General features: G+C 44.7%; 1 protein-coding gene across 4 annotated transcripts in view; it reads right to left on the bottom strand.

Moving 5' to 3' along the window:
* The window catches only part of ebf1a (EBF transcription factor 1a), a 492,107-nt gene that overhangs the window by 163,150 nt on the left and 305,353 nt on the right, over window positions 1-23,604 (bottom strand). The window lies entirely within an intron of this gene.

A 23,604-nucleotide genomic window follows, 5' to 3' on the forward strand; every position in this document is an offset into this window, starting at 1 on the left:
CTTGCCACGCCCTGTAGTAAAATCACAGCAGAAAGCCATGGTTTGTTGACCCTCAAATAATCGAGGATGCTACCTAGAGAAAAGGAAGAAGCTTTACTGAGCACCTCTGATGGTAAAGGCAGTAAGTAGCTAAGCATTCTGACCAGAGGTCAATGCTTCAATCATCATCTGTGTTGAGTGAGCTGATCTCAGTCTATTCAGAAACTAAAGTGTCAAAGCTAGTCTTAACACAAGAGGGTCAGAAGAGGCAAATCAACCAAGCTTCCATCAGGTGAGGACAGGAATGTCAAGTAGTCTGTCAAGGGTCACCCGTATGAAGAATGGCTCATTGGCAAGGTACCCAAGAGTAGCTAGTGGCTAAGATAAAAGCAAAATACTGCAGATGCTGGAAATCTGAAACAAAAACAAAAATTGCTAGAAAAACTCAGCAGGTGTGACAGCATCTGTGGAGGGAAAGACAGAGTTAACATTGCTAGTGGCTATTTACCAGTCAAGAGAAGATGAGAGAAGAAAGCAGGTAGAAAGTAGCAAGAGAAAGAAAGTTTACTGGAAGTGTCATTGTTTTTTGCCTTGCTAGCTCCTTGCATTAATGAGTCAGAAAAGAAACACCTTAACCCTGGTCCGCTGGAGCAAAAGCAGTAGTTTATATAACTGTGAGAGACCAGTTGAACACGGCACTGTTGGCCTGGTAGAACATGTAAATGGGACGTAAACTGCTAAACTGAGGTATGGCCCATCAATAGAAATAAATATTTTACAGCCAGTGAAGTACTTTTGAAGTGTAGTCACTGTTATAATGCAGTGAATGCAGCAGCCAATTTCAGCACAGAGAAGTTCCACAAACAGCAATGTGATAATGACCAGATAATCTGCTTTTTTATAAACATTGGTATTTGAGGGACAAATTTAACGTAAACAAAACAGTTCACCAGGAAGTGAAGAGCAACAAAGGTAAGAAACAGGATGTTCACTGAATGTTAGTGTCATTAATATTGTATTTCAAGTGTTTTTCTAGAAATGGTCCATGCATTAAGGTGAAAGTAACAGTAATGACTACAAGCCTAGTTGAGCTATCTTTTTTTTTTTATCCATTTACAGGCATCACTGACTAGGCCAGCATTTATTGCCCATCCCTAATTGCCCTTGAGAAAGTGGTGGTGAGCTGCCTTCTTGAACCACTGCAGTCCATGAGGTATAGGTATACCCACAGTGCTGTTAGGGAGGGAGTTAAAAGGATTTTGACCTAGTGACAGCGAAGGAATGGCGATATATTTCCAAGTCAAGACGGTGAGTGGCTTGGAGGGGAGCTTCCAGGTGGTGGTGTTCCCATGTATCTGCTGCCCTTGTCCTTCTAGGTGGTAGCGGTTGTGGGTTTGGAAGGTGCTGCCTAAGGAGCCTTGGTGAGTTTCTGCAGTGCATCTTGTAGGTGGCTCACACTGCTGCCGCTGTTTGTTGGTAGTGGAGGGACCGAATGTTTGTGAAAGGGGTGCCAATCAAGCGGGCTGCTTTGTCTTGGACGGTGTCAAGATTCTTGAGCGTTGTTGGAGTTGCACTTATCCAGGCAAGGGGAGAGTATTCCATCACATTCCTCACTTGTGCCTTGTAGATGGTGGACAGGCTTTGGGGAGTCAGGAGGTGAGTTACTAGCCACAGCATTCCTAGCCTCTGACCTGCTCTTGTAGCCACAGTATTTATATGGCTAGTCCAGTTCAGCTCTAGTCAATGATAACCCCCAGGATGTTGATAGCGGGGGATTCAGCGATGGTAATGCCATTAAATGTCAAGGGGCGATAGTTGGATTCTCTCTTGTTGGAGATGGTCATTACGTGGCACTTGCATGGCACGAATGTTACATGCCACTTGTCAGCCCAAGCCTGGATATTGTCCAGGTCTTGTTGCATTTGGACATGGATTGCTTCAGTATCTGAGTAGTCGTGAATGATGCTGAACATTGCGCAATCATTAGCGAACATCCCCACTTCTGACCTTATGATGGAAGGAAGGTCATTGATGAAGCAGCTGAAGATGGTTAGGCCAAGGGCATTACCCTGAGGGACTCCTGCAGTGATGTCCTGGAACTGAGATGATTGATCTCCAACAACCACAACCATCTTCCTTTGTGCTTAGTATGACTCCAACCAGCAGAGAGTTTTCCCACTGCTTCCCATTGACTCCAGTTTTGCCAGGGTCCCTTGATGCCACATTCAGTCATATGCTGCCTTGATGTCACTCTCACCTTGCCCCTGGAGTTCAGCTCTTTTGTCCATGTTTGAACCAAGGCTGTAATGAGGTCAGTAGCTGAGTGGGCCTGGCAGAACCCAAACTGGGCGTCAGTGAGCAGGTTATTGCTAAGCAAGTGCTGCTTAATAACACTGTTGATGACCCCTTCCAGTACTTTACTGATGATGGAGAGTAGACAGATCGGGTGGTAATTGGCCAGGTTGGATTTGTCCTGCTTTTTGTGTACAGGACATACCTGGGCAATTTTCCACATTGCTGGGTAGATGCCTGTAGCTGTACTGGAACTGCTTGGCTGGGGGCGCAGCAAGTTCCGTAGCACCAGTCATCAGTATTATTGCCAGAACATTGCCGGGGCCCATAGCATTTGCAGCATCCAGTGCTTTCAGCTCTTTCTTGATATCACATGGAGTGAATTGAATTGGCTGAAGACTGGCATCTGTGATTCTGGGGACCTCACACAACACGATGGAGGATATTTGAAGTCTCCAGAACAGCTGTGTGGTGGTTGCTCCTACCGATACTATCATGGACAGATGCATCTGCGACATGCAGGTTGGTGAGGAAGAGGTCAAATATGTTTTTCCCTCTTTCCGTTCCCTCACTACCTACCGCAGACCCAGTCTAGCAGCTATGTGATTCAGCCAAATCGGTCAGCAGTGGTGCTACTGAGCCACTCTTGTGACAGACATTGAAGTCTCCCTTGTCTTTGCCACCCTCAGTGCTTTCTCTAAGTTGTGTTCAACATGGAGGGATACTAATTCATCAGCTGAGTGGGGGGGTTGGGGGTGGGGGGTGGGTGGTGGGTGCAATATGTGGTAATCAGTGTGTTTCCTTACACATGTTTCTCCCTGATTCCCAGGGCAATTCCCTCCTACTATATACCACTGCGCTGCCACCTCTGTCCTGCCAGTGGGACAGGACATCCCCAGGGATGGTGATGGTGGTGGTGGTCTGGGGCATTATCTGTAAGGTATGACTTCGTGAGGATGACTAGGTCAGGCTGTTGCTTGACTAGTCTGTGAGACAGCTCCCCCAATTTTGGCACGTCTGGTCCATCCGGTTTCATTCCTTTTTACTGACTGTGTAGCGGTTTGCAGAGGGCATTGCTCCAGACCAGATGAGGACTATAGTGAACCAGGTGGGTTTTTACAACAATTAGACTCTTAATTCCAGATCTTTATTGAATTCAAATTCGAACCAGGATCCCCAGATTACCCTGGGTCCCTGGATTACCCAATGACATGATTATCCACTGAGCCACCACCTCTCCAGTTCTTCAAATGAAGTGATCACAGGCCTGGTTGAACTGATCTGTTCTTAGCTCTTCACACTCTGTTTTTGTAGTGATCTTTCTCATGATGTAATCTTGAAATCATGGAGTCCATGCTTCCAGTGCGAAAGGATCACTACAGATGCAGTGTCTCAAATCGGCTATCCGAAAACTGCACATTTTCATAGGCTGCAGTGCATCAATATTAATTGTTATTATTAAATGAGTAAAATAACTCACTGGGACAGTTTCGCTCGGTGCTGTATTGGCATGGTCATGGGCCTGACTAGTTATCAGCTTCACACTCTGAGGGGTCCTCCGAATGACCCTGGATCCCATCCGACCCAAGACTTACCTTATTAGTCATATCTTTTTCAGGTGGTATTTCTTCACTATTATTCTTTTTTTCAAACTTTAAAAGAAACTTATTCACTTGATTTCATGTGTCACCTATTAATTGAATTAAGGTTCCAACTTTTTCTCCAAAATATGGCAAGATCCGAAATCTGGATTCAGTGATTTGCAGACACCGTCCCTATATTTTCTGAGTGTGGTGCAAAAATCATTTACAGCACCTGCCCAAGTTCCCAATAAGTGTTCCAGCGGGCTAGGCCCCATGTCAGGAGAGCAGATTGATAAAGGTGTATGTGGTCCCTTTGGTCGCGATCTTCTGGTGCCGCCTCACAAATTGCCACATTAATTGAATTCAACATACGATGATTTGAACCGAGAATGCCTGGGTTACTAGCTCAGTACCATAACAGCTCGGATACTAATCCAGTAGGTATACAGATAAAGGTGGCAGTTTGTCCCTGAAAGCTGCAGCCTATCATGTCTCTATCACTTGACCAAACACCTCTGGCTCTGCAGGAATGAGGCAACGTGACAATATACACAGATAAAGCAAGGCAATATCTAACTCACAGGTCGTTGGCCTGTTGATCTTGCTGAGCCTTCAACAGAAGCAAGCCTCAGAACTGCAGGCACTGGCTACACACTTCAAATCCCCATCACTCATTGTAGCTGCTTTTTTGGCATCATGTCACCACAGTCAGTTCAAAACACAGTGAACCAAGCCCTTTCCTTCATGACATAAAGCCAGGTTTCATACAAACAGGATAGTCTTGAGTCAACGAGCTTGTTAAGCCCTCGATGCATGGACAATAGTATTCAAAACAACTGTGCAAGTCTTGTCAGTAAAATGAACCTGGGAGATAATCAGCACCTAGTAAGTTACAGGCAGCGTGGAGTGAAGGAGCTCAAAGTCCGGCTGTGAAAATAAAAGGGATTTTCCCTCCCAGTCCCATATCGCCAACTGTCATGAGTGTTAAAGTACAAGCAAGTTAACAGACTTCTTAAACAAAGGTGACGGATTCTAAACATGGCATTGGCACAGAAGGGATGAGAGGGCTAACTGTGAAGGGACACACTATGGTGAACACATAGAACCAATTATCTTATTGTGAACTGGCTACAACCTTGCCCCCGCAGCTAGGGAGTGGAAAATCAGTCACCGTTTCCTTCTCCTGATTGTTATCCAGTGATCACTTTTGGAAAAGGTATATTTGTATGTGACTGTGGAGGTGCATTGAATAGCTCCCTGGCATTCACTGCCTAGGCTTACACATGCACAGTGGCTACTTAAGCAGGATCATGGAAGGTGCCTGGCATTTGTAGTCATCAGGGCTACCCTTGCCTGAAAACGGGACATACCAGAAACAGCTCTTACTTTTGACTCTATCTCAAGGATGGCCCTTAATATGCTTCAAGTTTCACTTTAGTTTCAACTTTAAATTAATATCAAAGCAATGCCATTACCCCAATGCCCATCGTGTCATCAGATCCTAAACACATTTGTACGTAATGACTTACAGTGCTGGTGCAGTCATTATTGTGTTGTCAGTAACGCACCGCCCAACCTGCACAAAGTCCCACAAACAATAATGTGATCTGACCAGATAACCTGTTCTGGTCATGTTGGCAGAGGATAAATATTGGCCATGGAGAATCACAGAGTCATAAAGAATCGCATAATGGTGACAACACAAAAGGAGGCCGTTCAGCCATCGTATGTGCCCCGACTCTCTGAAGGAGTAATTTGCCTAGTGCCACTCCCCGGCATTCTCCCCATAGCCCTGCACATTCTTCCTTTTCAGACAATAACCCAATTTCCTCTTAAATTCTAGATTGAACCTGCCTCCACCACACTCTTGGCAGTGTATTCCAGATCCTAACCACTTGCTGCATAAAAATGTTTTTCTTCATGTCACCATTGCTTTTTTGTCAATTACCTTAAACCTGTGCCCTCCTTCCACCAATGGCAACAGTTTACCCCTATCTACCCTGTCCAGACCCTCATGATGTTGTACACCTCTATCAAATCTCCTCTCAACCATCATTTCTCCAAGTAAAACAATCCCAACATATAAGCAACAGAAGTTCCTCATCATTGGAACCATTCTTGTTAATCTTTTCTGCACCCTCTCCAATGCCTTCACATCTTTCCTAAAGTGTGGTGCCCAGAGCTGGACACAATACTCCAGTTGAGGCCAAACCTGTGTTCTATACAGGTTTAACACCCTTTTCTGCTTCAAATAGTGCCATGTTATCTTTTACCCCCACCTGAGAGCAGACAGCAACTCAATTTAACGTCTCATCGAAAAGACAGCATCTCTGACAAAACAGCACTCCCTCTGCACTACACTGAAGTATCAGAGTAGATTTTGTGCTCAAGTCTAACATAGGGCTTGAACCCACAACCTTCTGTCAGAGGTGAGTGTACTACCCACTCAGCCAAGGCTGTTACAAGAGCATTATAAAAGTCAGGGATGTGAACAGGCCATTCAGCCCATTGCAGCCAAAAGGGCTCAAAATAAATAAATCTCCATGGTTAAATAGTTGTTAATTCAGTGTGCTGCGCAAGCCAAGGGAGGAGATTTGTGCAGCACCGACAATCACTATGAGGGAGTCAGTGGATATTAGGGAAGTAACAATAGATTGGAAAAATACTACCTTTGTATCCATGTTTAAAAAGGGTGAACATAAAAAGGTAAGAAATAAGAGCAGGAGTAAACCAGTTGAGCCTGCTCCACCATTCAATAAGATCATGGCTGATCTGGTTGTGCCCTTAAAGCCACCTTCTCCCCACGCCCCCCATAACCTGTGACTCCCTTATATTTCAAAAATCTGTCCAACTCAGCCTTGAATATATTCAATGACCTAAGCTCCACTGCTCCCCTGAGTATAGAACTCCAAAGATTAACAAACCCCCGAGAGGAGAAATTCCTCATCTCCATTTTAAATGGGAGGCCCCTTATTTTGAAACTGTGAGCCCTAGTTCTAGATTCCCCCATGAGGGGAAACATCCCCTCAGAATCAACCCTATCAAACTCCCTCAGTATCAGAAATGTTTCAATATGATCAGCTCTCATTCTTCTAAACCCCAAAAAGTAGAGGCCCAATCTGCTCAACCTTTCCTCATAAGAGAACCCCTTCATCCCAGATATAACCTAGTGAACCTTCTCTGAACTACCTTCAATGCAAGTATATCTTTCCTTAAATAAGGAGACCAACAACTGTACAGAGTACACTAGGTGTGGTCTCACCAATACCCTGTGCAGTTGTAACAAGTCTTCCCCTACTTTTATACTCCATCTCCCTTGCAATAAAACTGATTGATGTAACTGAAGATCAATTTGCTTTACTTCATTTCTAGGTGAAATAATAGAATTGGCCATCAGGAATAAATGGTTTTATCTGCACAACTATAAGCCAGTAAACGGCAGTCAATGCGGCTTTAAAGAGGAAGACACTTCCTGGCCAACGTCCTTGATATCATTGACAAAGTGACAGCTCTCGTCGGCTGCTGCAAACCATACAATGTTGTGTATTCAGATTCCCAAAAGACGTGTTATAAAAGGTCAAGATGAAAAATTTCTAATTAAGCTCAAATCGGTGGTGATTTCACAAGAACACACAAGAAACTGGCTAATAGAAAGCAATGGGCACTAGTTAGATGGTTAATGTTGGGGTCGGGAGGTTGGGGGGTGGGGAATACAAAGCAGGGTGTCCCAGGGCTCAGTTCTAAGTGTGGTTTGTATGTACGCCAATGACTCTGATACCAAAGCTCAATGCAAATTTGTTACATTTACAGACAGTATCAAATTAAATGGGGCCTTCTTATTCTGTTCTCCACACTCCTCTCCACCCTTTTGAGGGATACACATCCCTTTTGAATACTGTGGCCACAGTGAGGTCTGTTCAGTGTTTTACAGTCTCAGTGTAATGCCAGTTGTCCAATGTTCTGACTATATTGCAGCAGCTTCATTAATTGCATCGTTTTGACATTGTTGGAGATAAACCCACTCTAACAACCATAGTCCTTTCTGAGTCACCTATATCAATTCTACTCTATTCATTTAGTCTATAAGTCACAGCTTCCTTCATTCAATGTGTAATGCTTTGCGTTTGGCAGTATTCAGGTTAATCTGCAGTCTATCTACCTATTTGCATAATTAATCCATGTCTCTGTGTAAATCCTGAGCTGCATTTTGGTTCTTACTGTAGTGCTTATTTTAATTTGGTCGCAGAGGTCTGGAATTTGTATTTTTGACCATTACTCCTTGGCTCCTCTCGCCCGTTTTCAAAACCTGCCAAGGCCTCGCCTCTCCCTATTTCTGTAATCTCTTCCAGTCCTTCAGTCCTCTGGAGGATCTCCGCCCTCCTCCAATTCAGGCACTTTGCATATCCCCAATTTTAATCACTTGCACCATTGGCACAGCCTCACCTTTAGCTGTCTAGGCCCGAAACTCCAGAAATTACTCCCTAAGCCTCTCATTATTCCCTCAAGACACTCCTTGAAGCCTGTTTCTCCCTGATGCTTCATCTTAATTCTCCTGTAAAGCAATTTAGGATATTTTACCTTAAGGCACTATATAAATGCAAGTTGTTGTTGCTGTTTAGCATGCCAACAGAGGCAAGGTCCCAGGTTTTGTCCCTTGAAGTACCAGCGTTGGGCAGGTTGTCAGAACCAACTATGTGTGAAACCACCCTTCAGTGTATGGTTTTTTTTGCCATATAGGATGTGACCTTTAGGGCCTCCGGTATCATTAGTGAACTGAGCAACGGCAAATTGTCAGAAGTGGGCTAGCGGTGAGATTGTTTTAAGAAAAAGCATATTGCAATTAGTGGGCCATCAATTTTAGTTTTAGGATTATTGGAGGAAGGAAAGATTGAGAGGGCTGAAGCCCTGGGAAACTAACGCACTTAAAAAGATCCAGTACTGTCCAGGTTGAGTTCAAACTAACCCGCCACAGTTCTTACTGGTCTGTATAGCCCAGTTTTACAGGGGGGCAGACTATTTAGCAGCTGAACCATCAGATGAGGATGCCTGTCAGTTTCTTTAACTAACACATGAGAAGTTAGTTCACAAACTGTTAAGTGGACACCAGCTTAGAGGAAGACTCACTGGCTGAGAAGTGGGTGCACAGCACAAGCTGTGTATTGACCGTGAGCGTCAATTGACCATACTTTATCGGGGGGGGAACAGTCAAACTTTACAGAAATTACAATCTCAAGGATCCACAGAAGGGCAACGCAATCACACGGATCAATGCTCATAGAAATTTCATGAACACTGATCCACTAAGAACACTGTCAGCTGCCTCCAGCTCATATTTCAAGATAATGACCAGCAAGGAAGCAACATTGGCCTGGGGGCAGCTACAGAAGAAAGTCCCCCTCACAGGCGCAAACATTTGTCAATGCCCACAGAGAATTTGAATCTTTCTTTATTATTACTTATCATTACTATACATTTGGAGACTGTGAGCATCACAAATGGTAAACATACTGGTTTGGCTTGCTCTTTGTCTTTTTTTTGCATCAGGCGCTGCTATAAAATAACTGATGGAATCTGGAAGTATAAAGAGGCTCCATAGTAGTCGGCTGCTTTGCTCTGATCCAATCTCGGGTGCGATCTCATACACTAAAGCACTGGATCAATACACAAAGAGGCAAGCCTGATCGATACGGCTTGAATTATTGCTTCATTTTTCTTCTTATTATAGATGAGTTGTGTTATTTTCTCCCGATCAATATTTTACAACCTTTTTTTTATCAATTTCTCCATAAATTTTGTGATTAGTTTTAACTGTGAATTCCGACAGGACAAATAAGGCCTAGTTTGGATTTTTTTCTCCCCCTTCCTCTTTTAAAACATCAGGGAGGCTTTTATGAGTCCACTGAAACTTGGGTTATTTTAGCAACTTGCTGCACATCTATAACTGCAAACCTGCTTATATTAGAGATTGACCCAAAAGCCTAATGGCACCCATCGTAAATGTTCAATACAATTAAGACACCTCAAACAAGCTTGGCTCCATAACAAACAACTAGTTTGAAATCTGCCTGACTTTAATACGTAAACGTGCTTCTCAAGCCCAACACATTTAATTGAAGCCTTCCATATGCCTCAGGGGTATTTTGCTTTACTTTCCCCTCCCCCTTTAAAAATGTCCCCTACCTGCTTCCCCTGCTGGAGGTGCTATGCTGGGATGCAACTCCCTGAAGTCCAGCAACATAACAGGACCTTTCCTCCAATGTGCCCTTCCTCGTGTGAGCTTAGGCAGCGAGTGTCTGATATTCAACCATGAGTGGCACCTTCCTGATCCTGTCCTCACCTGGCAGCCAGCCCCTCATGACTTCCCAGCAAGGGTTGCAGGATAGCGAACAGGAGCAGGATCCTATCTGATGTCTTCCTATCTGCCTAGTTAGTGTTGCAGGAGTCAATTATAGTGCTCCAAACGCTGTCCCAGGAAACTAACCTGGCTCATTACTGCGACACGAGTGCCGATTGATAAATCTTGCTAAAAATTAAACCCTGAACGCTACTCCTTTTTGTGGCTCAGCCGTCACTTGGCTGTGAATTTCAGAAAAGCAGAAGCTGTATATTGTGTGTGTGAAAAGTCTTTGTCTGACATTAGTTCGAGGTTGTTTCAATCCATTTCAGCTTGTGCACAGGCCAGCTGTACTAAACTACCCCTAATTTAATGGTAACTGGCACTGCCAGTTAGAGAAACCACAGAATGGCTGGAGTGGAAAATGGGGGAAAGAAATGCCACATTGCTGCAGTAGGGGGCACTTTTCCGAGGCTGGCTCTGAAGCACATTGTCAGCATAGAACAGAGGGGAACTTTACTCTGCATCTGGCCATGCTGTAACTAACCTCAGACTATTCAATGCTGAAAAGAGAAAAATACCATTCAGCAACATTGACACTTGTCTCACACTGACAGAACGCAAATCATATCTCTAATGAAAGACATCACTTGGGTCTGCTATTTGAACGCAGGCATTTGCTTTTAAAAATAAGCAGGGTGCTTTAACCACATGTATCAGGCGCACAAGACCTGTTCGCGAAATGTCGGGCCTTTCACAGAGTCGGGGGGTGGGGGTGGTGGCGTGTATACAGAGATTGCTGCACTTCACTTTAGTTTCAGGTAGACAAGCAAAAGAAGCAAGAAAAAAAACACTCAAATAGCCTTTTACAGAATGTTCTTCAAATTCATAGAAAACCAAACCCCAGAGGACTAAATTTGGAGTGATTTGGTTAAAATCAGGATTCAAAATTGAACAGCAGCCCATCGCATACATCGGTTTGCTATGTATAGAGCTTAAAATTCATCTTCTCTTCAACCCACTACCCCTCCCCCTCCCCTCACCACCCAGTGATGGTCTGTTGACTGGAATCTGTTGAGCTGGGTACTTTTTTGTGTGCGTGAATGTGGAAGAACTTGATTACTTCCCAGTCAGTTCCTTGTGGCCTTTCATCTATTAATGATGAATAGGACGCAAGAAAAAGTACATGAATTGGTGTCTGATCCTGACTACACATCCTGGCAGTATGACTTCATTTATGTCAGCCTAATATACCTACTGAATGCGGGATTAAAAATCTACATGCACAAGCTCAGCTGTAGCTTCAGCAGAGAAAAAAGTAATTTGGGCGTTGGAACGGGACCAATAAATCAGAAACCTTTAGCTGGAAGCGATTTGGAAACGTCTATTCTAAACAGGTCTGACAAAAAGCGGTGTAGAATCTTTTCCTATCTCTACCTACTTTCACAAAATGCTTCCCCTTTCCTTTACAGGCAATATTGCTCCTTGTTGGGGTGGATGGGGTGGTAGTTCCTCAGGTGACGGACATCCTCCAATAACTCTCACAAGTGGCAATGTCCAATAGTCTAGGCTTGTTTGGCTGCAGCACATCTGAGTCGTAATCATGCACCCCAGCACCAGTCAGGTACCCACCCCAGCAGGAGTCGGGTGCCCACCCCAGCATGTACACTACACTGGACGCTGATCAGCGCTGGGAAGCTTGGTCAATTTTCTACCCCTCACCCCCTACCCCCAGCCCCACTCACAAGTACTGAGATCAATTGTAGCACTTTTACCATCGACCCAATTTAGGCTGGTTAGCCCAGCGCATCCTGGGAATCAAAGCCCGCTGTAGCACTCAGCTACTCCCTGGGTCAACCTACTGAGTCAGTAGACAATTAAACCTACACTTTATGTGGCTCAATTCTTCCCTGGGCAAACACACTGATCTATTGGTGATGCAGTGTAATGCAGGCCATTCTTATGGTTAAATGATGAATTGAGGTGTTGATGCTGGCTGTTATCTGCTTGGCTGCGGTCAATATGTTCTCCTTGACAAGGATTTGAATGATTGATTTCCTGGCTGTGCTTTGCTTTATTAACTCGCTGACTGGTGAGGGAAAACGGGTGGGCACATAGAGGGGGCCTGCAAGCCTTTCCCAGGCCACCTTTCCCTCAGGACAAGAGACTAGTTAATGTCCCATTAATGGCAATCGGCTACAAGCAAACTCAACCCTTGCTAAATACTCAAAACAATTACTAATTGGAAGGTTGGAGGACTGGCCAGCTGATAAGTAAAGCACTCCACCATCTTGGTACCTCTGAAAAATGTAAACTCTTCGAGCTGATGATTTTTCTCTTGCACTCCTTGTTACTTTTCCCATAATGGCATGTATCATTCCTCGTTAGCCGTTCCTAATTTCTCTCACTAATAGTACATATACCTCCAAAGTAAACACAGTGCTGATCCAAGGATAACTCTGACTCAAGATGGAGAATTTTAACCTTGTGACTCTCGCCACCTTCACAGCACTATATTCATAACCTATCAGTCACATAGGCTGCTGATCTGCTGATTCAGACAAATGCATTTCCCCCATTACTCACTGTTTCAGCTCTAAGCACGTTGGATGTTATCAAGTCAATTTCTCCCCCAACCCCTACCATTTTTCTTTCCCACTCTCCTCAGGGTGCTAACTCTTGCTGGGATACAGTTTCGACAGGAGGGGGAGGAAATAGTTCCCCAGAACCCCTTTGGTATCTCAACTCCATACTCCATATGTTCAGCTCAGGATGACTTTACTGGAGAAGATGGGGTGACATAATGGTAATGTCACTGCACTAGTAATCCAGAGGCCCGGGCTAATGTTCTGGGGACATGGGTTCAAATCCCACCACAGCAGCTGGTGGAATTTAAATTTAATTAATAAAATCAGGAATTGAAAAGCTAGTCTCTGTAATGGCAACCATGAAACTATGATCAACTGTCGCAAAAACCCATCTGGTTCACTATTGCCCTTTAGAGTTAAGGGAATCAGTCGTCCTTACCCGGTCTGGCCTACATGTGACTCCAGACCCATAGCAATATGGTTGGCTCTTAACTGCCCTCTGAAATGGTCCAGCAAGCCACTAAGTTCAAGGGCAATTAGGGATGGGCAACAAATGCTGGCTTTGCCATTGATGCATGCCCATATCCCATGAATGAAGAACAAAAATGCACAGTTTAATCTAATCTTTTCCTCGCCGATGCCCTCACAGACACACGTTCCAGCGGTCATGGAGCGGCAGTCAAGAGTGGAAATCCTGGCCAAAGTCTGTGACATACTAGCCCAGGAATGCTTAAAACAACTGCCTGTGACTCCACAACTGCTGCTCTGGCTGATACCTAAGGGATGGTGCAGCCTTTCTACTTCAAGGCAACTGGTTGTAGAAATAGAGCGACTCCTTCATCTAAAGCCAGCCTTTTAAGATTCACAGAAATGGCACAGGTCGCCCAATCATATGGCCCTAAGCCATGGAGACTAAGGAGTGCCCAGGTGCCAGCATCTTATGATAGCTCCCCAAATGTCCCTAAGTCACCGATTTCTCATAGGTGAGCCAAGACAGCGAGCATCAATTGGCTAATTGATTGTGGGAACAAGCCCAATCCTACTCCTACCCTATGTTACAAACAGTATCTTATCATCCCTGCTTTCTACTAGCGGGTCACTGAGTGGCGATCAGAATCGGGGCCTCGCTAACTCTGCCCGCTTAATAACCCACCACTGCTTATTGAAACAGCTCCACAGCTGCCCTTGGCTGGGTTCAGCTCGTACAACATAAGTCGGCCTCTGTGGTCTGCTGGGATCAGTGACTCACTGCTTTAATGATTTGAGCCATTGGGGCCCGAAGTGTGACTTGTGCGTGTGGAAGTAAAACATAAAGTACCGTACAAAACTGGTAGCCTCAGCCCATCGTATAGCTGTCAGCAGCTCTCCATAGGCCACAGTTTCCTTTGCCAGGCCTCCTGTTATAAGCAAACTAATGGCGAATGTTTATCCAAGGCCCAGAATGCTTTATTCTTGCTCTGGGCCAAAATGCAACCAGGAATTTCTCTGAATATTAATCCTTAGAAGTAACACACACAGAGCATGGAGCTAGTCAATGGTCAGAAAATCTAGTTTCTGACTCAGTGACGCTGATTCTGAATCAAATAAGAAAAAAAGGGCTGCAATGAATAAAGGAGAGGCCATTCTGTCCATCCAGTTCATTCCGCTATTCCAAATCCCTGAAATTATCTTAGCTATCACCTCAGAACTGACTAGAAATGTGGCCATGTGCTGCATTCATCACACTAAGGCTTTGGCGATATCACAATGTGATGCATGGAGATAGTAGCATTGAACGATTCACCAAATCATGCAGTGATACAAGACAGAAGGAAGCTATTAGGCCCCCGTGCCTCTAGTGGCTCTTTGTTGGAGCTATCTAACTAGGCCCACTCCCCTGCTATTTCCTCAAAGCCCAGCAAATTCTTCCCCTTCAAGAATTTATCCAATCCCCTTTTGAAAGGTACAGCTGAATATTTCAACTAGTGTATGAAGCACTTTAATGAGAAAGAAATGTGGGTGTAAAAATGTCAATGGCACATTTCTCAATTTCAACATATCCTTTTGTAGGTGAAGATGGGTGCAGGGGATTCCCTACAAATACTGTCACACACCCAGGGATTCCCTACAAATACTGTCACACACCCAGGGATTCCCTACAAATACTGTCACACACCCAGGGATTCCCTACAAATACTGTCACACACCCAGGGATTCCCTACAAATACTGTCACACATTCAGGGATTCCCTACAAATACCATCAAACTTCCAGGGATTCCCTACAAATACCGTCACACATCCAGGGATTCCCTACAAATACTGCCACATGCCCAGAGGATTTCTGTAAATACTGTCACAAACCCAGGGATTCACCAAAAATATTGTCACCTGATCATGGATTTGCCCAAAAAATTGCTACATACCCAGGGATTCCTGCAAATACTGTCACATGACCAGGGATTCCCTGAAAATATTGTAACTTGCCCAGGGAGCAACAGTATATAGTGGTACAAATCTAGGTATGCTCCAAAAATATTCTCAAATGCCCAGCATCCCCTAAAAATATCAGCAAACTTCCAGGGAGACCTGAAAATAGTGCCACACTTCTGGAGACTCCCTGCAAATATTGACACAATCCCGGGTATCCTTTGTAAATATTGATACAGTGCTGGGCGATCCCTCTGTAAATGATCATACGCTTCCAGAAGTATCCTGTGGATATTAACACAATCCCAGGGATCATCTGTAAGTATTGTTGCACTTTCAGGAAAACCATTTTTCTATTGCTACAGTGCAACACCTGTAGATTAAATGGGCTGGTAATTCTCCCAGTAAAGAGATACAGTGGCAGATGGACAGAAATCTGATGCGCTTGTAGAGCACCTAGGATCTGCTCGCCGACTTCCAAGACTCCAGGAACTCTAGTTTAAAAACATGTAATAGAGAGGCCTACTGTGTAAGCATTTTAACCATCAACAATGTACGAGCAAATGAATGAATCTGATCAAATAACATTCAGGGGCGATAGGCCATCAATTATTTAATAGCCTGCTGAAGTTATCTGAAGTGATAGTTCAAGTTATGTTTATTTTCTGTTATCGTGAACATGCAAGTGGAAACTCTTTAGTGAAAGAAGCCAATTTTAGTCCCTAGGTGGTCAGGCTCCTCCCATGGGGTTAAGGCCACATACTCCAGCAGGTCACACATCTTGCCTCTCAATTTCCCATCGAGAATCCATCAACCACTCTCACCATTCAGAATTTACTTACAAATTGCTTTCTCCATTACCTATTCACCATTTTTGCATGTTTTCCACTCCCCCCCCACCTTAAAATTGCCAGTCTTAAACAGGCCAGCGCACCATGTTCTGATGGGCTTGCCGTTAGACTCTCCATGGAACTGCTGGGGAACTCCTGCACCATTCAAAGAATGTGCCGGGTTTTTTTTTTATATACAGGAAATGCTGCTTTCAAAATTTGAGACAAAAGAGCTTTGAGTATTTTTAGAGATTTAAAAATTGCAGTAAAGGGGGCTCCCCAACTTGGGTCAGTGAGCTCACTGGAGCCAAGACGGCCCCAGTTTCACCCCTGGTGTACACAGCATTGACTAATCTCTGCCAGACTGATGGTCAATGCATTGTAATTGGCTTCACGGCTTTTAAGTTAGGTTTCCAGAACAAGAGGACTTAACCTTAAACAGAAACAGAAAACGCTGGAAAAGCTCAGCAGGTCTGGCAGCATTGGTAGAGAGAAAAACAGCACGGACTCGAAACATTAACTCTGTTCCTCTCTCCACCGATGCTGCTAGACCAGCTGAGTTTTTCCAGCATTTTCTGTTTTTGTTTCAGGTTTCCAGCATCCGCAGTATTTTGATTTTGACTTAACCTTAAAATTGGAGCTCAGAGATGATGATAGGAAGCACTTCTCACCCCAACAAGATGTTAAGGCTTAGGGATCAACTGAAAATTTCAAAACAGAGATTGATAGATTTTATGATGGATTTAAAAAAAGACTTGTATTTCTATAGCTCCTTTACAACCTCAGTACGTATTTTACAGCCAGTGCAGTATAGCCACTGTTATAATGTAGGAAACACAACAGGCAACTTTTTTTTTTCATTCTTTCACTGCATGTGGGCATCTCTGGCTAGGCCAGCATTTATTGCTCATCCCTAGTTGCCCTTGAGAAGGTGGTGGTGAGCCGCCTTCTTGAACTGTTTCAGTCCATGAGGTGTAGGTACATGCACAGTGCTATTAGGGTAGAAGTTCGAGGATTTTGACCCAGTGACAGTGAGGGAATGGAGATATATTTCCAAGTTAGGAAATGTTAGGTGTGTGGCTTGGAGCGGAACTTCCAGGTGGTGATGTTCCCATGTATCTGCTGCCCTTGTCCTTCTAGGTGGTTGAGGTCGTGGGTTGGAAGATGCTGTTGAAGGAGCCTTGGTGAATTGCTGCAGTGCATCTTGTAGATGGTACGCACTGCTGCCACTGTGCATCAGTGGTGGAAAAAGGCATGGGTATTGATGGTGGTGGATGGGGTGCCAATCAAGCAGGCTGCTTTGTCCTAGATGGCATCGAAGTTCTTGAGTGTTGTTGGAGCTGCATTCATCCAGGCAAGTGGAGAGTGTTCCATCAGACTCCTAACTTGTGCTTTGTAGATGGTGGACTGTGTTTGGGGAGTCAGGAGGTTAGTTATTTGTTGCAGAATTCCCAGCAACTGACCTGCTCTTGTAGCCACAGTATGTGGCTGGTCCAATTCAGTTTTGGGCCAATGGTAATCCCCAGGGTGCTGAATGTGGAAGATTCAGCAATTATAATGCCATTGAATGTCAGAGGGAGATGGTTTGATTCTCTCTTGTTGGGCATGATCACTGCTTGGCACTTGTGTGGCACATAGGTTACTTGCCATTTATCTGCCCAAGCCTGGATATTGTCCAGGTCTTGCTGCATATGGGCACAGAATCCTTCAATATCTGAGAAGTCGCGAATGGTGCTGAGCATTGTGCAATCATCAGCGAACATCCCCCATTTTTGACCTTATGATGGAAGGAAGGTCATTGATGAAGCAGCTGAAGATGGTTAGGACACTACCCTGAGGAACTCCTGCAGTGATGTCCTGGAACTGAGATGACTGACTTCCAACAACCACAACCATCTTCCTTTGCGCTAGGCATGTCTCCAACCAGCAGGGAGTTTTCCCCTGATTCCCACTGACTCCAATTTTGCTAGGACTCCTTGATGCAACACTCAGTCAAATGTTGCTTTGATGGCAAGGACAGTCACTCTCACCTCACCTCAGGAGTTCAGCTTTTTTTTCCATGTGTGATCCAAGGCTGTAAGAGGTCAGGAGTTGATTGGTCCTCGCGGGACCTAAACTGAGCATCAGCGAGCAGGTTATGGCTGAGTAGTGCTGCTTGGTAGCACTGTTGTCAACATTTTCCATCACTTTTCTGAGACTTGTACACAGGAAGCTCCCGCAAACAGCAATTTGATAATGATTAGATAAGCAGGATTTAATGATGTTGTTTGAAGGATAGATAGTGACCAAGTAAGGATAAGAGATATGAAACCAATGTGAGCAAAATGGATTTGAGATACAGATCAACTATAATGGGCCAGTACTCCCGAGGAGTGGTAATCACAGTTGGATTTCCTTTTTGCTTACCTTAGTGGGCAGCTGCACATTTCTCACCTGGACTTCTGACTCGGGCCTGGTGAGAAAGAGAAATGTGCAGCATACCAGCACTTGGGACACTTCAGTGAGAGGCAGCAGGGTGGTGGGGGAGTGAAGCCATGTCCCTTTTTTACAGCACTGGCTGCTGTGAAGCAGGAACATTTACAGGTCCCAGCCAACATGAAAAGCCAGAGGGAAGGTAAGTGGGGGAGGGGTTAGGGTGATCGGGGTGGGGGTAGGATGGGTCAGGTGGTCAGTCGCAGGGGGTGGGGGTTAGTCAGGGACTGAGGGAGTAGTCGGGGGGTGGGTTGTAGTTGGGAGGGGTACTTGGGGGGTGGGAAGGTGGTTGGGGGGGGGTCAGGAGGGAAGTTGGAGTTCAGGAGGGTGGTCGGAGGTGGGGGGTTAGTTGAAGGATATTTGGAGGGTGGGGAAGGTAGTCGAGGCAGAGTCGTGGGTGGAGGGTAGTAGGGTGGTTGAGGAGGTATTTGAGGGATAATTGGGGATGGGGTAGTTGGTGGAATAGTGGGGAGGTAGAGGGGTAGTTGGAATAGGGGGGGTAGTTGGTGGGTTGGGAGTAGTCAGCAAGTAGGGGTGGTCAGGGGGTCAGTCGGGGGGCAGCTGGTGGGAGGGGGGTCACCAAGGGGTGGTCAGAGGGTGAGGGGTTAGTCAATGGATAGTCAGGGGGTGGGGGTGTAATCGGTGGGATAGTCAGGGGTGGGGGAGTAGTTGGGGGGGTGGGGGAATGTTCAGGTGTGTAGTCAGGTGATAGTCAAGGGCTGGGAGTAGTTGGTGGAGTATTTGGGGGTAGGGGATAGTTGGGGGTGGGCGTAGTCAGTGGTGCAGGTGGTTTGGGGTAGGGGGCTAGTCAGAGGATAGTTGGGGGCGGGGGACAGCCAGGGTATAGTTGAGAGGTGGTGGGTAGTCAGTGGGGTAGTCGGCAAGTGGGGGTAGTCAGGGGTGGGGGTTAGTGGGGAGTCAGTGGGGGAGGTCACTAGTTATGGTTATCCGGGAGTTATAAGTGGTTTTAATCCTTCTTACTTTTACCGGGTAACTATTCTGCTAAGAGAGTCAGAACCATCCAGAGTCTTTGATTTAAATTGGAGTATCGGATGGTTTCCAGTGCAAGGTAATTGCCGTTGGAAGTTTAAATTTCCCAGGCAATTCCCGTGCAGTCGTTGTGTGGGGACTTCCAAGTGGTCGCCCAGCACATCTTCTGGGGTATCTCCGGCAGGGAACAGAAGCTCAGAGGCCAATATAAGTGAATGGTGGAACAGGCTCAAGGGGCTGAATGGCCTACTGTTCTAATGATTCCTGCCACCAATCACCACCCAGTGGTTAAAGCAAAATACTATGGATGCTGGAAATCTGAAACAGAAACAAAAACAAAAACAAAAATTGCTGGAAAATCTCAGCAGGTCTGACAGCATCAGTGGAGAGAAAGACAGAATTAATGTTTCGAATCATGTGACTCTTGGAATGTGTGCCTGTTAAATAAGGACAGATCCATCTGTGATGTCCCACTGCACTGCACTAGAACATGCTGAGAACATTTACTATTAAGAATGGTCCCTTGGGTAAGATACCAGTGAGTATAGAAGCACAGTTTAGGAAGGAGTCAATGCCTTAAGTGAATGTAGGCCACTGGCCCTGATCCTGTTTTCAACACTGTAATTATACATAAGTGCATTGTCCATCAGGAGGTTTATCCATCCTCCCTCACTTGATTCCGCCTAAAATTCCCTCTGCTGCCAACCTACAAGCAGCCTTCAATCTATCCCATCCATCAGTTTACCACTAGTAAGTTTTCCAAGGCGTTGCCCACAGTCAGTTGATTAGCATCAGGTCTGTTTTTAACATATGAGATGGTAGGGTGGGAGCAAGACTTCAGAGCCTGTATGTAGAATCGTAGAATAGTTACAACACAGGGGGCCATTCGGCCCGTCATGTCTGTCTCACTCTCACTCTGCTCACCCAGGCCCATTTCCCTGCCTTTTTTTAAAATGCATTCTTTCATGGACCTCGCTAGCTAGGCCAGCGTTTATTACCCATCTCTAATTTCCCTCGAGAAGGTGATGGTGAGCCGCCTTCTTGAACTGCTGCAGTTTCCCCTTTAGCTCTGCAAATCTTTTCTCTTCAATCTTACAGTTCTGCTTTGAAGGCCTCAGTTGAATCTGCATCCACCACACTCAGCTGTGCCTTCCAGATACTAACAATTTGCTATATAAAAAGGTTTTTTCAACCTGCTGTCATTTCTTTTGCCAATCATCTTAAATCCATGTCCTCTAGTTCTGGAACCTTCCACCCAGGGAAACAGTTTCTCCCTTTCTAATCAGCCCAATACTATCCATCCCTATAGCACAATACAAATGTGTACAGTAAACAAGGCAAAAGTCAATGCTGTGAATGCTGACAGAACAGCAGAGCCAGTAGAACACGACATCAGAAAGTAAGTTTGTGTATCGGAATTGCATACTACATGTCTTTTAAAAAATGAGGTACACGCAAGTGACCTCAGTGGTAGCACTTTTGTTTCTGAGTCAGGAGTTTGTGAGCTCAAGTCTCGATCCACAGACTTTTAACACCAAAATCTGGGCTGGTGTGGTGGGGCTGCACTGCCATTGGTACTGCTGGTCAGGTGAGACATTAAACCAAAGCCCGTGCCTGCTTTCTCAAATGGATGAGAGAGATCCCATGGCACTACTATGAAGAGGAATGAGAATTCTCCCTGGTAACATGGCTAATATTAATTACTCAACCAACATTGCGAAAAAAAATTAGCTGCTCATTATCACATTGCTGTTTGTGGGACCTTGCTGTGTGCAAATTGGCCATAGCATTTCCTACATTATAACAGTGACTACACTTCAAAAGCCGTTCATTGGTCGTAAAGCACTTTTAGGCGTCACAAGGTCATGAAAGATGCCTTATAAAAGTAAATCTTCTTGACTAATAAATAAATTATCACTGGAGCTCGAACCACAATCCCTTCTTCTGTTCAGTTTCAATCTGGGAAGCTTCAGCCAGTCTCAGAAGGCCTCTTATGCCAAACTCTGAGCTATGCTGATCTATAAATGTACACCTGGAGTTGGAATGAGACTGCCCAGATGTGGACAATGGGCTGAATGGCCTCCTTCTGTGGCGTACCATTCTATGATCTAACACAGTACCTTCACAGCCAGCAGGGGGAGGGGACTTCTCATGTCATCAGTGTGGGATGGATTCTATCCCAGGTATCAGGGGTGAAAGGACAGAGTAATAAACCACCATACCACTTAGTCCCTCAGAGGAAACATCTCAATGGCCACAATAATGGCACAGATTAGAACATTTTAACAAGCATATGCTTACAATGATTTATATTTTAAATGCTGCTTTACATTTATTATAATAACACAGGAAATTTTAGGAATTTTTTTAACAAGCATTTGTATGCCACTAATTTAGAAAAACACAGTTTAGCATTTACAACAATAGCCGAGTTTAGGGACCTCTAATAAGCGCATGGATGCAATTTGCAGTAGAGAGACTGCAGTGTAGTCTATGAGTAATGAGGTTCTAACCTGACCTGCAGAGGGGGACAATAACAGGTGAGAACTGGCCCATTAATCTGCTGCTTAATTGTGCATGGAAAAAAAGTACACTTAAAACAAGCATTGCCCTTATCATTACACAATTAACAGAAGTCTCTCCCACAGGAATCAATGAGGTAAATTTTGTTTATATTAAAATAAATGACTCTTAAAGGGGATATGCACTTAAAGGGGCACTGATTGTTAAAATGTCTTTGCAAAAATTTATTTTCACTTCAATTTTCTTCTCTTCCAAGGTACTAACCCCTGCTGGGGTACAGCTCTGCAGTCCTTCATCCAAGCAGAATTTCTTCATTTGCGAGCCTCGATTACGTAGATTAGTCGAACATGGGGGGAATCACCACCGAGCCTGATCATCTGACTAGGACACAGGTTCTGGTTGGCAAACAGGAGTGGGATCCATACTGATTTCTTTCCAGTCCCTAACCCAAGGTGATTGAGACCAATACAGCACAGACCAGGAACCGAACCTAGGTTCCTTGTTCCCTATGTCTAGTGCTACACCAGGTGCAGCCTGTCATTGAATGGTAACACTGAAACAAGCCATAGGAAAAGCCTGCACTAATACTTTTTCCACATGCATCACCTAGTCTAATCTTACTTTGCACGGCCTTTACCCTGTTACCCATGGCTCAGCTGGTAGAGCTCGCACTTCTGAGTCAGGGGGTTGTAGGTTCAAGTACCACTACAGATCTTCAGCCAAAAAACTAGCCTGCCACTACAGTGCTGCATAAGGGAGGGGTGCCATCTTTCAGATGAGATGAGTCCCTATCAGCCCTCAGATGGACATCAACGATCCTACGGCACTATTTCAAACAAGAACAGAGGGTTTCTCTCCAGTGTCCTGGCCAATATTTATCCCCACAGCAACATCACAAAAGCAGATTATCTGGTCGTCATCACATTGCCAAGCACAAATTAGCTGCTGCATTTCCTGCAATATAACAGTGACTACACTTCAAAAGTATTCCATTAGTTATAAAGCACTTTGAGATGTCTGGTGCTATATAAATACAAACCTTTCATTAATATTTCTCTTTCTGAAGCAACTGTCTAATTCCCCTTTTACTTATTGAGCTGGGAGATTATCAGTGGGGTTTGGCGATTTATATTCTAATGATTACACTCATTTCTGAAAGTTAGAGTCAAAGAGCAACTTTGCCACAAAGGTCTAGGTTACTCTTGTGTGACTGCTCAGTAAAAGTGCAACATTATGAATCAGCATCTCATCATAACGAAATTATATGCAGACATTCCGGTTGTTCTTCCTCTAACACCAGCAAAACAGTAAAAGTTAAGGTTAAATGGGCAGGTTCAAGTCTCATTATAGGGTTTGATCATGTAATCTAGCCTGGTACTTCAGTGGGTTAATGACAGAGTGCTGCTTTGTCAGAAGTGCTGTTTTTCAAATGAAATGTTAAAGTGACATCTGTCTGTTCAGGGGATTTGAAAGATCTCAAAGAAATGTTCAGAGAAGAGCAGCAGAGTTATCTTCAGTATCCTGGATAACATTCCTTCCTTCCTCACCCACCACCACTAAAATAGAAATTCAAAGTCCTGCCATTGCTACAAATCTGATATAAAAA

Source organism: Carcharodon carcharias, chromosome 8, assembly GCF_017639515.1.
Source record: "Carcharodon carcharias isolate sCarCar2 chromosome 8, sCarCar2.pri, whole genome shotgun sequence".
In the NCBI taxonomy this organism is placed as follows: domain Eukaryota; kingdom Metazoa; phylum Chordata; class Chondrichthyes; order Lamniformes; family Lamnidae; genus Carcharodon; species Carcharodon carcharias.